The 15,512-nt window shown below is 40.8% G+C and overlaps 1 protein-coding gene across 4 annotated transcripts in view; it reads left to right on the plus strand.

The window, feature by feature from the left end:
• The first annotated feature begins 3,031 nt into the window (after positions 1 to 3,031).
• ADD3 (adducin 3) overlaps positions 3,032 to 15,512 on the plus strand; it is a 139,039-nt gene continuing 126,558 nt past the window's right edge. For 2 of the 4 annotated variants that reach the window (XM_046653688.1, XM_046653689.1), the window contains exon 1: positions 3,032 to 3,296. The gene's annotated coding sequence lies outside the window, so the exon portion shown is untranslated. Of the gene's footprint in view, positions 3,297 to 5,116; positions 5,457 to 15,512 lie in introns of those variants that run through there. The other 2 variants (XM_046653687.1, XM_046653692.1) reach the window with 2 other exon arrangements.

Raw genomic sequence — 15,512 nt, forward strand, 5'->3', positions numbered from 1 at the left:
AGAGATTGTTTCTCTTAGATCATGACTGTGTTAGAAAAGGGAGGTAGAGAATGGAGTCAGTTGTTTTAGACAATGCAAATTACAAACAAACAAAAACACTTTGTAATCAGTTTCTGGATATTTTGGGGGCTATTCATTCATTAATTCGTGTATTCATTTTTTAAAGTATCTATTGAGTGCCTTTATATAAGAGACTGTGCTCAGTGCTTTCGGGAAGGTACAAAGAAATGCTTTTAATTTGGGGGGGTTGCTTTGAATTATACAGATAATTGCCATTTTTTCATTGTCCATTACCACCTGGTAGATGAAATGATATGCCTTCTTTGCAGAAGAGCAAGATAAACAAAAACAGATGAAGAAACTGGGCGATGAATTTTCTTCAATTCTCTCCCTGAGGGAGGCTTTTTAAAAAATTTTCAATCTAGGTAATAAATTGTCCTGCCAGGTAGACAAAACACCAAGTTTGCTATGTCATCTAACATAACAGACTTTAACTGTAATATCCCCTTGAAACTAGGGAAAATGGGCTTAGGTTAGTGCCAGCTTCCTTATTAGGAACACCAGATCAGGATTTAAGGGAAAATCTTAGTATCTAGCCCAAGAAGCAACTTCCAAAAAGCATCTCTGAAGGCCAGAATTAGGTCTCTGTACAATACTTTCCCCTGCCTGGCTCCAAAACGAACTTTTCCTCTTGGCAGGCATGCTTGAGGATGTAGACAAAAGGGAACAGAGGCACCAATGGGCGCAAGGAAACAAGTGACAGAGTTGAAGGCCCTGTCAATTGGGTGGAAGATAAGCAAGAGTTTGCAAAGGAATGTTGTGAGTCTCCTTGGAGGTTACTTTTCTTTTTTTAAATATGTCCCTGGACAAATTTCTTTACTTTCTAGCATAAACACCTCCAAACCCAAAGGAGAAATTTGTGCTAATGTTTACCCACATTATAAGTACTTGTTTGATATATTTCTTTAGTTTATACTACATGTACACAAATAGTGTCACTGAGTGAAACAACCTTTTTTTGTTGTGACAGGTCCTATAGCCCCCACATGCGTATGTGAAACCCACATGTGTTATTTATTTGCCTTGTGTGTGTATGAATAATGAAGACTCAGAGTTAACCCTAGCTCTGTCTCTGTGTCCCCATTCTGCTTCTGTGGGTTTCCGTTTTTTCTGCTTGTGAAATTTCAGGGTTGGAGTTGGTGAGCTCTAAACTCTGTTCCAATTCTACCATCCAACGATGCTCCAGTTTTAAAATGTTTTTGTTGCTATTAAACATACGTTATGCACTCCAGTCAATCCATATCCTTAGCCACATAGTAGGGTACTGCTTCAGGAAAATTGGTCACAGTTATCTACAAAATCATAAATCAGATAAAGTTAAGTTAATTCACTTTACAAAAATGATTATTTTATTTGCAAAATAATTTCCGAATAGTGGTAAATCACAAACTCTAGTTATATGTTTAAAATAAAAATTTATCTTTAATCCAAGATTTCAGGAAAAGTAATTGAGAGGGAGACATACATGCATTAAATAACAAAAAATATAAATGTATAAATATCATAAAACCATAGTATTTTTGAACGCTAAAGGAAAATTTCAATCCAACTTTCTCATTTTACAAAATAGGGAACTATGGCTCAGAAAGGTTACTTACTTGTTCAAGATCACAGAGGTAGTTAACAAAGGCTGGGCAAAGAAAATCAGTTGCAGAATATTTTCTGTATTTTTCTTTATTCATATTTTGAGACCACACCTCTTCATTTACCTATGAAGAAAAAAATCACAGATGCTCAGTGCTTACATGAAAGAATATTATTAAAAATAAAGTTTAGGGGGTCTGGCCCCGTGGCCGAGTGGTTAAGTTCACGCGCTCCGCTGCAGGCAGCCCAGTGTTTCATTGGTTCGAATCCTGGGCGCAGACATGGCAATGCTCATCAAGCCACGCTGAGGAGGCGTCCCACATGCCACAACTAGAAGGACCCACAACGAAGAATATACAACTATGTACCGGGGAGCTTTGGGGAGAAAAAGGAAAAAATAAAATCTTAAAAAAAAAATAAAATTTAGGTGCTGGCCCGCTGGCACAGTGGTTAAGTTCCCATGTTCGGCTTCTTGGCGGCCTGGGGTTCGCTGTTTCGGATCCCGGGTGGGGACATTGCACTGCTTGACACGCCATGCTGTGGTAGGCGTCCCACATATAAAGCAGAGGAAGATAGGCACGGATGTTACCTCAGGGCCAAGCTTCCTCAGAAAAAGAGGAGGACTGGCACTAGTTAGCTCAGGGCTAATCTTCCTCAAATAAATAAATAAATAAAAATAAAATAAAATTTAAAGTTATAATGCAGACTCTCAAGTTCCTCATGTGTGCACACATCAGATTTTAATAGTCTAAATGGTAGATTCACATGCATTTGAGGTAAATTAATCTACTTAGAAGTTTTTGATTTTTTCTAAACTTTGAATTGCCACTGAAATAGTATAGTACTCTGCTATTATTTTCTAAATTATTTTAGATATTATTTTTTTGATTTTTTCTATAAGTAACATTGTGATTTTTATAACATGAGTACATATTGACCCCTATCAATAATATATTTTCTAATACTGATATTCACTCAAATTCCAGGTATGCTTATAAGTGTTAGTGGGACTTGACTCCATTGCTCTTAGTCACATAAATAAGTTTTATTATATTATTCCTTTCACATTCTTGTATTAAATACTAAATAATCTTCTTTCATGTAGTTATCATTTTAGTGCAACGATTGAAAATTAAATACGAACACAAAATACCAATCAACTTGAAGGCACACCGCTTTATTTTTGCCTTGGACCCCAATGTTTGAAGTTAGCAGGGCTCTTTAAAACCAATGCTTCTAGCATTTCATTGACTCACACTGAATCGGATCACCCAGTTAATTTTAACCTTGACCTCCCACAGCTGTACCGCTTTACTCAGTCCAAAAAAACTCCCTGCTTCCACCCTTTCTGCCTCTTATGAAGCAATAGTGGAGAGGAAAAACAAAACCCATTCCTTTAAGAAAGATTCCGCCTCTTCTGTTTGAAGCAAGCGCTTAATGGTAATTGTGGAGTCTCGAAGTCACACACTTTACTACTCAGCTTTGGGAGAAGCTGCTGCTGCTGCAGCCGCCGCCGCCGCCGCCGCCGCCGCCGCGGCCACCGCCGCCGGTCTGAGGCTGCAGTGGGTTTCTGTGCAGCACTGCAGAATCCACACCTAGAAGACACACACGTCTATTACCCTGGACACAAGAAAACCTTGGATCTTCAGCGGGTAAGCAGATCTTTTATCCATGTTGTCCAGAAACTGTGGGAAAGGGAATGATCGTGGAAAAGATTGCTCATCAGACATGCCTAAAACGGATTATGTTAATTTGTCTTCCTTTGAGGGGGGTCTAGATTTGTGACTGGCAAATGCCCTGTATAGCAGAGACTATTGTCTGATATGTGCGCTTAACATACTTTTTTTTCTGCTATTCATAAAAAGGCTAACGATGCATGCAAAGCTTGTCATTTTTTGCTTTTTAAATGCAAGAAAACATCCAGCCACTCCCAATATCTCTCTCGAATACTGCAGATATTTTAAAATGCCAAATAAAACGACAGGCTGAGCATTTTCTAAATATTTTCTCCCCAAAACCAGGAAGCCTTCCCCAGATCCTTTAGGGGTATTTAAAAATCATAAGGCATGGCTAGATTTTGAACAGATGGGAGATGGTGGTAGACTGAAATTTCTATCGCCTTAGTCCAGTGGGGAGAGAAAACGAGGATAAACGAATCACAGTTTGTGCCAAGACAAGATTCATTTTCCACACTTCATATGTGGGAAGAGGAAACTACATTTTAATTAGCACATTTTTAGGGAAGAGGGAGGAGATGAAGATGAGGGGGATGGCGTGAAGTATTTGAGGGGGAAGAGAAGAGTCTGCAGAGGAGGAAGGAAATGAAGTGGACTGTCGCCAGTGCCTTGGAAACGAAGGCAGATAAGGGTGGGGAGTGAAGTTTGCTGTGTGTATTAGGGTGAGGTTGACCCAGGGGACCATGAATAACCAGAATGGCGCTCGGAGGGGTGTGCTTGCGAGGGGATTCGTGCCGTGGAGGACATGTGTGCGGGAGGGATGTGCAAGTCGTGGGTGGCAGAGAAAGATTTGCGTTGCTGGGAGGTCTATTTCGAGAATAGGTTGGGGTGAGAAACGCGTCTGGGCAGCGGGGGTGGACGGCCCAGTGTCACCTGTGGATGGATCCACATCCCTGCAATTGCGTCTTGCAAAGTTTACTCTACCTGGATTCATTTTGAAGGCTGGTGGCGCCTTGACTTTTCAATCCTGAGAGATCGGCTCTCATAAGGTCACAAGCCCAGAGGCCAAAGTAGGGGTGGAGACCCTCGACGGGTCCCAGTGGAGCAAGACTGAGAGAGCCCCTGCCGTGTCCCTCTGGGGAGATAAGAAGGCGTAGGAGGCGCCCCCACAAGCAAACGCGTTAAGAATATCCAGGCCCCTCCTATGGGGGGCGTGCGGAGGTTGAAGCTTAGTAGCGGCCTCCCCCTGAAGACCCAGCAGCCAGTGTGGGAGGCAGAGGCTGCCCCCAAAAGCGGTGCCTCAGCTTCGGGAGCGGGGGGCTCGCTCAAGTTACGGCAGGCGACATTTCCGAGGCGCCCCTCCTCCCCCCCGTAGTCGGGTTTCCGTCGGGGTCGTTTCCCCCTCCGACCCTCATGGGACGCCGCGGATCGGAGATGCATAGCTGGCGAAGGACGTTGAAAAGGTGCCAGGCGGCCACCCTGCGGCAGGCCCTCCCCAAGGCGCGACCAGTGGACCCCCGGGGCCCCGGCTTCAGACGCTCGGTGCTAGCGGGCGGGGAGGGGGCCGCAGGGGGCGGGGCCGCGGCTCCGAGGGGAGCGTGGGGCCGCGAGGGGCGGGGCCTCGAGGAGGCTGGGCGAAGAGCGTCTTGTGATTCCGAGGGGCGTGGCCAGGACGCCTGGGGGCTCGAGAGGCGGGACCAGAGGCGCTCGGGGGCTGCGAGGGGCGGGCCTGTAGGGGGTGGAGCCAGGGGGGCGCTTGGGGGCCTAAGGGAGGGGCTTTAGGAGGCGGGGCCGGGGGGACGCTCGGGGCTCGCTCGGCCAGTCCCGCCAGAGCGCGAGCCGCCTGCCCGTAACGGTCGCCAGAGCCGGGGGCGGGAGGGGATGGAAAGGGGTTTAAAGTATCTTTTCAAGAACTGAGAGCGAGAGCTAGAGGCATCGGCGACCCAGGTGTCGCCGTTTCCTGCTCCACAGGGCTCGGCCCCAGGTCCCTCCCTCCTCACGCCCGCTCCCCTTCTGCTCTCTCCTCTGGAGCCTTTCGGAGCTTAAGAGGCGGCGGCGGCGGTTCGGGCGGCCCTGCAGCCCCCGCGGCCGCGGAGAAGGAGGAAGGGCGGCACAAAGCCGGCTGCGCGCTGCGAGGTAATCCTGAGGGGAGAGAAGGCGCCGCCGTTCCGCCCCTCCTCCCAGCGGGGACGGCGGGCGCCCGCGCGGGCTGGGCTGCGGGGACCGTTCCAGGGGGTCGTGCGGGGCTGAGGGAACTTCCTATGGGCTGCCCTTGCGGCCTCAGGTGAACCCACCCTCCCCAGACCCCGCCAGGGGCGAGAATGGGAGGCTTGGGCTGGTCCGAGGGGAGTGGACTTGCGGGGGGCGCCGCCGGTTTCCCCGGGAGGGCGGGCAGTGCTAAAAGCGTCGAGCTAGCTGAGGCTTCGCAGATCCGGGACCCTTAAGCTCTGAAGGTGCGCTCCAGGAGGCTGGGAGGTTCCCGCGCTTGGAAAGGTGGACGGAAGGGAGGGAGCGCGGTTTGTTTTATTTTCCTCATTTAAAAAAACTTTTGTTACGAGTCGAAAGTGTTCAACCACCTTTCTCCCGTAATGCGCGTCCCCATCCCCCCAACACACACACCAGACACACACACCCCACCCCTACAAACGTATACACGTTAGGTTGCGCTTCCTGCCCGGGGTGACAAGCAGAGTTGGCGGCAGGTCCTCTTTGCTGCTGTTTGGGGCACGTCCATCCTCTTTGGAGGTATGCTAATATAGCTGAGGCAAGACCACAGAGATAGGAAGAATAAGCTAGGCCTCTATTAAAACAGCATGAATGGCCTCAGGTGAACTTTTTTTGTTGCAGAGATTTAATTGCAAGTAGGTGCCTGTTTAAAAGGGGAGCGTAAGTAAAACCACTAATTTCTTTGGCACATGTGCTGTTGCAATTAACCTGCTTAGAGTAGTATGGAGAGAAATGGAATTTAACTCAAGCAAGAGGCTTTGAGTGGGGATTATATGTAAATTTGGTGCAGTTGATAAGATTCTGGGAGTTGGAACCAGCTACATAAACGTGTGTGCACGTTTATGTTCAATTACACGACATTTTAGATTTAGCGGTATGAAATGGTTGCTTTTCTTGGAATGGAGTGCGTCTACATCATGCCGAATACATCCTAATTTTGCCTTTAGAAGACTTCTAATGAGGGTGATGTTAAAGAGAATAAGAGTACAGCGTAATTTGTCGTTTTTAAGTTAAGATGCTTGACTATTAAAAAAGTTTATGTAATTAGGGTATGAGACTGACTCATTTATAGGGTTAAATTACTTTTGGAGCATATGCATAAAGATTTTATATCTAGGTCTCAATTGTATTATAATTGTATTGTAACTCATTTTCCTTTGCTTAAATTGAGCAGATTAACTTTGCAGAGGAAAGACCAGAAAAAAATGGCCACTGTTGCTACGTTTAACTCTTCATCTTTGCAAAGAGTTCCCTCTGTGCTAACTTGTAAAATAGATCTCAAGTGCTGGCATGTTGGTAATCGTTGCTTTTAAACCAAAAAAAGGGGAATGGGGTTGTATCCATTTTGACTGTTAAACATAATTTAAGAGTTCTTGAGATGGTTATGAGGCATTCAGTATGTTGCAGCTTTTTACATGTATGATATCAGGAAATGTTTGTTGGTAAACATTTGACATATGACATAGGTGAGCATATGACACCTGGGAAATATTTTGCACAATAGAAGGATTATATTTTCAGAATATAAGTTTTATGTTCTGAAAATGAATGAGAAAGTTATATTGTACACTTTGCTATTTCTGACCCCTTTTTAATAATGTTATACTGGGATGAATGTGAGTTTTGCTTAATGATGTTTAAAGTGTGGATTTGATCTTTGTGAAACCAGAATGTCATTTGAGACTTTGAGGACATAGCATCAGCATCAGCCCACCTCCTACACACAATCCTAAAACTAGTTACAGGGTGGAGCCCAACTTCTGAGGTTGTGAGGCTTCCTGAAGTAGGTTTATCATGTGTGAGTGTTTTTGTCACACCCAAGGGTATATAGATTATTAGCTGTTTAAACTCGCCTATCTCAAAACAGTTAACAGTTCTGGGCAGCACTTATACATATCATCGGGGTATGAGAAGCACTTCTATTGAGGGAAGAAATCACATAAAAGCATAGACCCCCAACTCTGAACAAATTGAATTTGTAGCATGTTGGGGAGTGATAATATCAGAACCTTAACTGAGTTGTTGCATGTAAAGTGCTTAGAGTATAGTCTGGTACTCAGTAAGTGCTTTGTGTGTTTATCATCATCATTATATAAAATGAAATTTTTTGAAGACAGTTATGTCATGCTACCCAGCAAGTGAAGACTCAGCAAGTATTTGTAACAGCCAATATTTATTTGCTCAACCTCTATGCCAGGCACAGAGTTTTATATGATTTAATTTACCTAATCTTCATGACAACCCAATGACTAAACAGACGTAGAGAGGTTAAGTATTTTGCCCAAGGCGTAGAGCTGCTAGGTGGCACAGGCTGGTTCTGAACCCAGAGTCTGGCTCAAGAGTGAGCCCATGTAACTAGTGGGCCCTGCTGCTATTACACTTATGGTAGTAGTTTCAAATTAATGAAAGGTCTTCACAGTATCCCCAAGACTACAGGTGTGCATGTGTCTTGTTTAGCCACACCCTCCTGTGTTAATACTATCAAGAGGTTGTATTTAAATCTGAAGGGTGGTGATTAATCTGCATTGAGTAGAATCACCTTTTGACTTTGGAAGAGGATTCTCTTTTGATTTACACAACATATGCTTAGGTACAATGCTAGAATTTGGGCTGGAGTATGTTATCTTTTTAATTACTGAAGATATTAAAGTCTTTCTTGTTTTTTTAAGCTTGCCAGGTGTGTAGGGTTCCAACTGGCCCAATAGGCACTAACACCCGTTGGAGATACTCTGGTTCTGAGCTAAATCAATAGGCCGGATCTTCTCCTTACCAATACCATATCAACCTGAGATGGATTTTAACTTCCGTTTGTTCTAAATTCCACCTGAGTTGCCTCTTAAAATTAGCCTTACGTAAAAAGATGTAACTTGTGGCTTATACTGTGTCACTCACATGTTTAGAGGAACTGTGTTGCTGCTTCATCAGCGTAGTTGATAGGTAAAGCAAATTAATTGTAACCTAAATTAGGAGCTATGTTAAGTAATGTTTAGAATTATTGTAGAGAGCTGATATGTCCTTTGTTGACAATTTAGTGAAATGTAATGTTAGGACAAATTGTTCAAAAACAAGCATGCGTTGGGCCAGCCCTGGTGGCCTAGTGCTTAAGTTCAGTGTGCTTCACTTCTCTGGCCTGGGTTTGGTTCCCGGGTATGGACCTACACTGCTCTGTTAGCAGCCATTCTGTGCTGGTGGCTCATGTACTGAAAAATAGAGGGAGATTGGCACTGGTGTTAGCTCAGGGCGAATCTTCCTCAGCACTCCCCCCCAAAAAAACCCGAAAAAACCAAGCATATGTTGAATTAAGAAGGCTCAAGCTGTATTGAAGACACAGGTGACTAATCTGTTTCTCACACTAAATAAACACTAATTTTTTTTGCTATAATTAATATTCAGTGCTGTTTCAGATTCCTTTGGAAATATTAAATATGTAGAGTTTGAATAGAAAAAATTTTAAATATTTAATCAAGAGTGCTATTCTTCCTTTTAATCTTAGACACCCTATTTGAAATTAATTGTGTTCATAGACTGTGTCATGTCATTGAGATTCAAAATGAGTGCCCTAATACTTTATTTCATATCTTCTATGTTAATGTTTCATCATTTGATCTTGGGGTCCATGCCAGAGTATTTATAGATGAGATTGTTATAAAGCCTTTCTGGTTCTACCAGTGACTAAATTCTCTTGGTCAAAAGCCAAGACAATCTCAAATTTTTACTCTAATGGGTTGTATATATTAAGAATTTTCTCTAAATCATAGAGGTTAGAAGTCTTTCATTGACTGTGTCTTGAAAGAAAGTTTATCTCTTATATATAATAATTAGATGAATTTAGTTATTTTTTTTCTTCTAGCAGTAGGTAGTTATGGACACACATGCGTGTAACTTGGGGGATATCCTTCTTTTTAGGTAAAGTTAGAAATTATTCACCTGGCTTCACGCAATAAATATTTGAGTACCAACAGTATGCATAGAACAACAACCTAATTGAAAATTAACTGAAAGTGTTGGAGAAAAAAAGGTTTGTGGACTTTTTGTTTATTTATTTCACCTGTATTTTAATAATGTTGATCTTTTATATCTGGACAGGTGTCAAAATAAAGTTCAAAATTAAGTGAATTGGGCAGTTGAAAGCATATTTCAGTGTTAAGAAAGTACTGTTTAACTTTCCCTAAAGACTTAAGCGATAACATAGATAATGAGAATCAGAGTCTCTTGTTTCCTTAAACTGTTCGGTATCTTTGAAAAGCTGCGGTAATAAACTCTTTCAAGTTTCTAGGACATTACTTACTATGCTGAAGGAGCAATTCAATTTAGAGTATCCTAGAAACCTTAAAGAATCAATGTGGCTTTCAGTGTTGTGTAGCATAATCCAAAAAGTAGTAGCATTTTTATATTAAAAGGCATAAAATGGATGAAACCCATCTTTGATATTAAAAGGCTTACCATTCCTATAAATTTTCTTCTTAGGATGATAGTGTAGACTAGTTTTTAACTATGCCAAAGCTGAACTATTATTGTAAAAGATGTATAGGCTTTGACACAGTTATGTCTTTATACTGAATTTAGGTTTCAGTTGAGCTTTTGCCTGTCAAACTGATCTGAATCACCACCATATTCTTTACATTTACTTTTTTTAAAAGTTGGCTCTAGTTAAAGCTTAGTTGGAAATGGTAAAACTCCCTGATATACAGTGAACTTTGAACCTCTTTGTTTCAAGTTGCCTGAAACTGGGCCTGAGGATGTTGATGTCTAGGCAGTACATTAACCAGCATTTAAGATTGCTACCTCCTCAAACAAGGCTACTGTTTGAACCTCGGGTTATGAACTCACTTTTTCTGCAGTTAGGCGTTACGTGATTTCTATAGGATAAGTTTCCCCCAACTGGCAAGCGAGGGGGTAGAAACATTTTTTAGAAACTTAAGAGCAATACCGACATAATGTTATTAAAACCAATGTGTCAAGAAGTATACTGTATGTATTAATAAAACAGAATAAAAAAATTTAGTGCTCACAATTTGCATTAAGGCAAGCAATGGATTAAGCAAGATGAAAACCTAACTCTAAGTAACATATGTGAAATTATTTTATTCTTTTTACTAACTCTCATGTCCCTTTAAATTTATTCTTGTAATTTTTTACTCCCCCATCTCCCACCAAGAAAGTGCTCATTCCTTGGATGAAAGAGGAAAGGACAGTGCAGGTGTGAGTTCAGAAGCCTGTTTAATTCAGTTCCCATGGCTGTTGATGGTTGCCTGCTAGAGGAGCTGGAATTCCAACAATGTGGAAAGTAATCAGGTTGGAGAAGTGCTGTTTTTCAGTATCTTAGGGGCTTGGTGTATGCCTTTAATTTGTCACCATCAGCAATGTTTCTCTGAACTTCTTCCACAATGGCTCAGCCCATCCTGTGCAAGGACAGCATTTCCTTTTTCCTTTTCCATACAATATTCTCATCCTGTCATCTTTTGATCTGCTGGAATGACTAATGTCATAGCAAAAAGACGGGTTTACTCAATATCCTCATGGAGAAGGTAATTAGGCTTACTTGGTATGTCTAAAGAAGTATATTTGGGAATCAAGGCTTCCCCAGGGACTCTTTAAGAACACTCTAGTTTTAATCCTTCAGAAATTAGAGCCATCAACTATTAGCTGCATTGTCACTTCTAATCTTATTTGTTTTATTAGTACATAAGAAAAAGATTCTGTAAGGTCAGCCTTTTAATATCTAAGGAAGTGGTTGGGGAAGGGTGATGGTCAGAACTCAAGTGGTTTTGTTGAATGAGCTTAAGTGTATACCATGAACGGCACGGATGAGAGGTGAAAGAGGGAAAGAGATTAGCAGTGAAGTTGATATATTGGTCTTATTCCTTATCCCCACTTCCTACTTTTTTTTTTTAACTTTAAAATAGTGTTCTTCTTACCACGCCTTCTGTGATTTTCATTGCCAGGCCTGAGTTATATCTCTCCTAGAGAAAGGTGGAATTTTTAAGGTTTCCTAGCTGATTGCTGAAAAGTTTGCCATTCAACCGGAGGTTGCACCAAAAGAAATTTCCTTCCATCTCTCTCCATACTGTCTGCTTTTTAAATTTCAAAAAAAATCTCTGAAACAGGAATGTGAGAAACCTTACTCATCACGTAATAGTTGGGAGCCATTATGTATTAAAGTAATACATATTGTTAATGAATCAGAAATCCATAAGACTTTAAACACTTTCTTTTTTTTCAAAACTAGATCTACAGTAATTTTATTTTAGGATGTTTGATTCTTTTTAAGTGGATATCAAATTATTTCTAACCAAAAAATGTTGAAAGTAATATGAAAGTAATACATCTTTCATTGGTCTTAATGAATGTTGAGAATGACAAAATCATAGTTCTCTAAACACTTTGCTGTCATTAAATACCCTAATGAAGCAGTTGATAGATAAACAAGGATTTGGTCACTAGCCACTGAAAGGCTGTCACCTGTATAGCAGAATGTAATAAGGCAGGAACATTTTATTACTGAATAAGAACAGCGTATCTGCTTGACATAGTAAAGGCTCTGAGAAGCTGATTACTTGGTAATCACTTGAGTTAGGTGATTTTATATAGTGTTTGATGTTTTATAATCTGAACTTCCCCAGGCTCTTTAAAAGTGTCTAGTTGGACCATCAGCTTTTGATGAATGCGTTTCTGGAGGGGTTGTGACTCTAAGTGCTTTGAAGAGAGAATTCCTGCTTTGTATCACACCTGAATGTCACAGGACATGCTTCTTGGCGCTTGTTTGATTTGGGCTCAAAGGGAAGAGTGCCATCTACTGAGTGGCCAGCATCAAGTTGAGCAGCTCCAAGTTTTTCTTACAGAACTCTCAGCTGGCTACTGGAGAAATCAGACTCAGCTCATTGAAGGATTTGACAGGATCTTAGTACCAAGTGGAATTGTTGCTTGCTTAGTTTTAATTATGCTTCCCAGCAGAAGGCCTAAACACATGGAGAAGAACTAATTCACCACTAGTTGGAATGCATAGGAAAGGAGAACCTTTAAGAAGTTGTTGAGACTTTATATCAAAAAATAGTCTACCAGTGGTGAAATCATTAAATAATTTTCTTTACCACTTTTAATTTAATGAGGCATGTTTCATTAGTTCTGGTTATTGAGGGCTCTTGCAGACAATAATGATGTTGTTTAGAATTTGTTTGGGCTTAAAATCATCAAACAAATCATTTGCTTAACTGGAGGTAAGGGTTTTAAGAGTACTTGAATACTTTGATTTTTTTTTCTCTTACCCTTTTTCTCTGTTTCAGTTTCTAAGGCAGTGATTCCTACTTGAGTGAATTCACTGTTTCAAAGTGGATTTTATTGTTTTGGTTTACTCAAGAGGCCTCCTGTTTTGTTCTGATTTTTGTCAAGTTTTTCCTAACTTCCAGAAACTGCCTATGGTAGTAGCCATGGGTAGAACTGGAAGTAGTAGAACCAGTTATAGGTCAGTGGAGGTCACGATACCTGGAATAGGCCTGTCAGAGCCAGACAAGAAGGAACTGACAATATGAGTTGAAAGGAGGGTTTGAAAATGTTATGATAAGACTATCTTTGTTGTTATATATCTGTTATATATAATTACTTAATTAATCATTAACCATTTTTCTCAGCCCTTAACACCTGCCAAAGATCTTGTTAAGCACTTTACCTAAATTATCTGAAGTTTAGTTGAGTAATTTGCCCGAGATCATACAGTTAATAAGTGGCAGAGCCAAGATTTGAGCCCAGGGCTAATTCCTTTAAACCCTATGCTATGCTGCTGATTTATTTAAGCTCGTTCTTGTTGGTGACTGTACAAAAAGACTTGAACCAAGATTAGAATGATATTTCTGCCTTTGCTGGAAAATATTGGTGGTTTTTTCTTTGTTTTTTGGTGAGGAAGATTGACTCTGAGCTAACATCTGCTGCCAATCTTCTTCTTTTTGCTTGAGGAAGATTGTCCCTGAGCTAACGTCTGTCTCAGTCTTCCTCTATTTTTGTATGTGGGATGCTGCCACAGCATGGCTTGATGAGCAGTGTGTAGGTCCACACCCAGGATCCGACCTGTGAACCCCAGGCTGCTGAAGCAGAGCCCAAGAACTTAACCACTACGCCACCAGGCAGCCTGTTTGTTTTGTTTTAAGAGAGTGATGAAATGGGTAAATAGGATTGAGATTTCACTAGAATGAGGAAGTGTATGTGAGATGGACCTTTAAATATTTGCTATTTGGTTTTATCTGTAATGTTCATTTCTTTGTTCCTTTTGCTATATTATTTATTAATTTAAAACCATAAGAAAAGTGTAGTATTGAAACATTGAAATGAATTGTTTCTTATTACGTAAAATATGCTACTTGATGGGAGGAGGGGTTGAATTACTGAAGGGTTTTATGCCCGGTTTTTTGGGGGTAGGGTGGGGATTTGCTGGTTGTATTTCTATATTTTTTTTGCTCCTAAATATTTTTAGGTAGCAGTACTTTTTGATATGGCAGTAATATCCCATGTCCACAGCACAATAAAATTCAACCATGTGCCAGTTTGAGGTCCTAGGGGAACCTCAACTTCTTGTGTACACTAAGTATGCTCTGTAGAGCAAATGAAGACCATACCCTACATATATTTTTTAATACTTTTGAATGCATGTATCCTCTCCATTAAGAGAGATTGAATACTTAAGTACTATTTGAGTTTTTGTTTTTTTAAAACATATTTTGACCTCAAAAGGCATCCTTATTATTTTAAAAGGGTGGGAATCATTGTTTTGGTATAACCAAAAGCTTCTAAAATTGCAATTCAGTGATGGTTGGTGCTCTGTATTCTAAACTGAATCACTCTTTTAGGGCTTCTGATTCTTCCCCTTCATATATAAGAGAATTACGCTTTACCTTCCAGAAAACCCCTATAGAAATATCAATTACATAACTCCTTGGGATTCTGACTCTACTTTCCTGTCAAACATAGAAAAGGTCAGCAACAACTGAGACGATAATACAAAAGATGTTACTTGCCAGTGTGTAATGAATGCTAAATGACAGGTACAGATAACAAATGCCATATAGGTCATCTGGTCAAAAAAAAAGTACCATAGATGGAGTGGTCAGAAAAAGATCCCCAGGAAAGAGGAACAAGGGTGGGCCTTGAAAGACAGGGTAGAATTTCACTAGGTGCAAGCTATGGAAAGGGTTTTGGTGAGAAATTATTGTCCATGAAAATAATTCTTTTTCTGTAGCATGATGGGACGTAGTTTATAACAGTAATTCTCAATCTCTTCCCACTGTAAGGCACTTGAAGGCTACAACATACTCTTAATTGGTAACAGTGCCAAGGACACATCTCCCTACAAGGTATATTAGAGTATTGTGGCAGGGGTGAGGGAGGGTGGTGGTGGTGGTGAAGATCATGTAGATTTTAACAACGTTCCCTCTGAACCCCACGTGAAAATGACTGGTTCATAGAATACTCCTTGTACTGCTGTTCTGAAGCTAGTAATGCTTAGGAAAGTTGGTACTTGCAAAAAGACTTTAGAAAGCCTCATCATTTCCAACACTGGACAATGAAAGCCTCCTTTTGGGAAGAGGTGTACGTTTTTTAAAAATCTGAATTTGTCCATCATTTACTTTATTTGCTGAATGCTAGAGTATAGTTCTGTTGATGACCCTGTTGTAACTTTTAAATCTAATATGTGAATAGATAGAGTTATTGATATTATGAGGTCTAACCATTTCTACTTAATTTTTGTAAATAACGTTGTCTGGTTTTGGATTTTAGAGGATTTGTTCCAAACTGTCTGAATTCTTTTAGATTTTGTAATGCTTATCAGTTACTATTTGAAAAATACTTAGTGTAACTCTTCAAGATATTTTGAGCAAGTCACTTTATTTCTTTTTTACTTTAGTTTTCTATATATAAAATATGTGAGGGTTGGGATAGATCATTTTAAGATCCGTTTTAGTTTGAAGATGCTGTGAT

The sequence above is a fragment of the Equus quagga genome, chromosome 2 (genome assembly GCF_021613505.1).
Source record: "Equus quagga isolate Etosha38 chromosome 2, UCLA_HA_Equagga_1.0, whole genome shotgun sequence".
Taxonomy (NCBI): domain Eukaryota; kingdom Metazoa; phylum Chordata; class Mammalia; order Perissodactyla; family Equidae; genus Equus; species Equus quagga.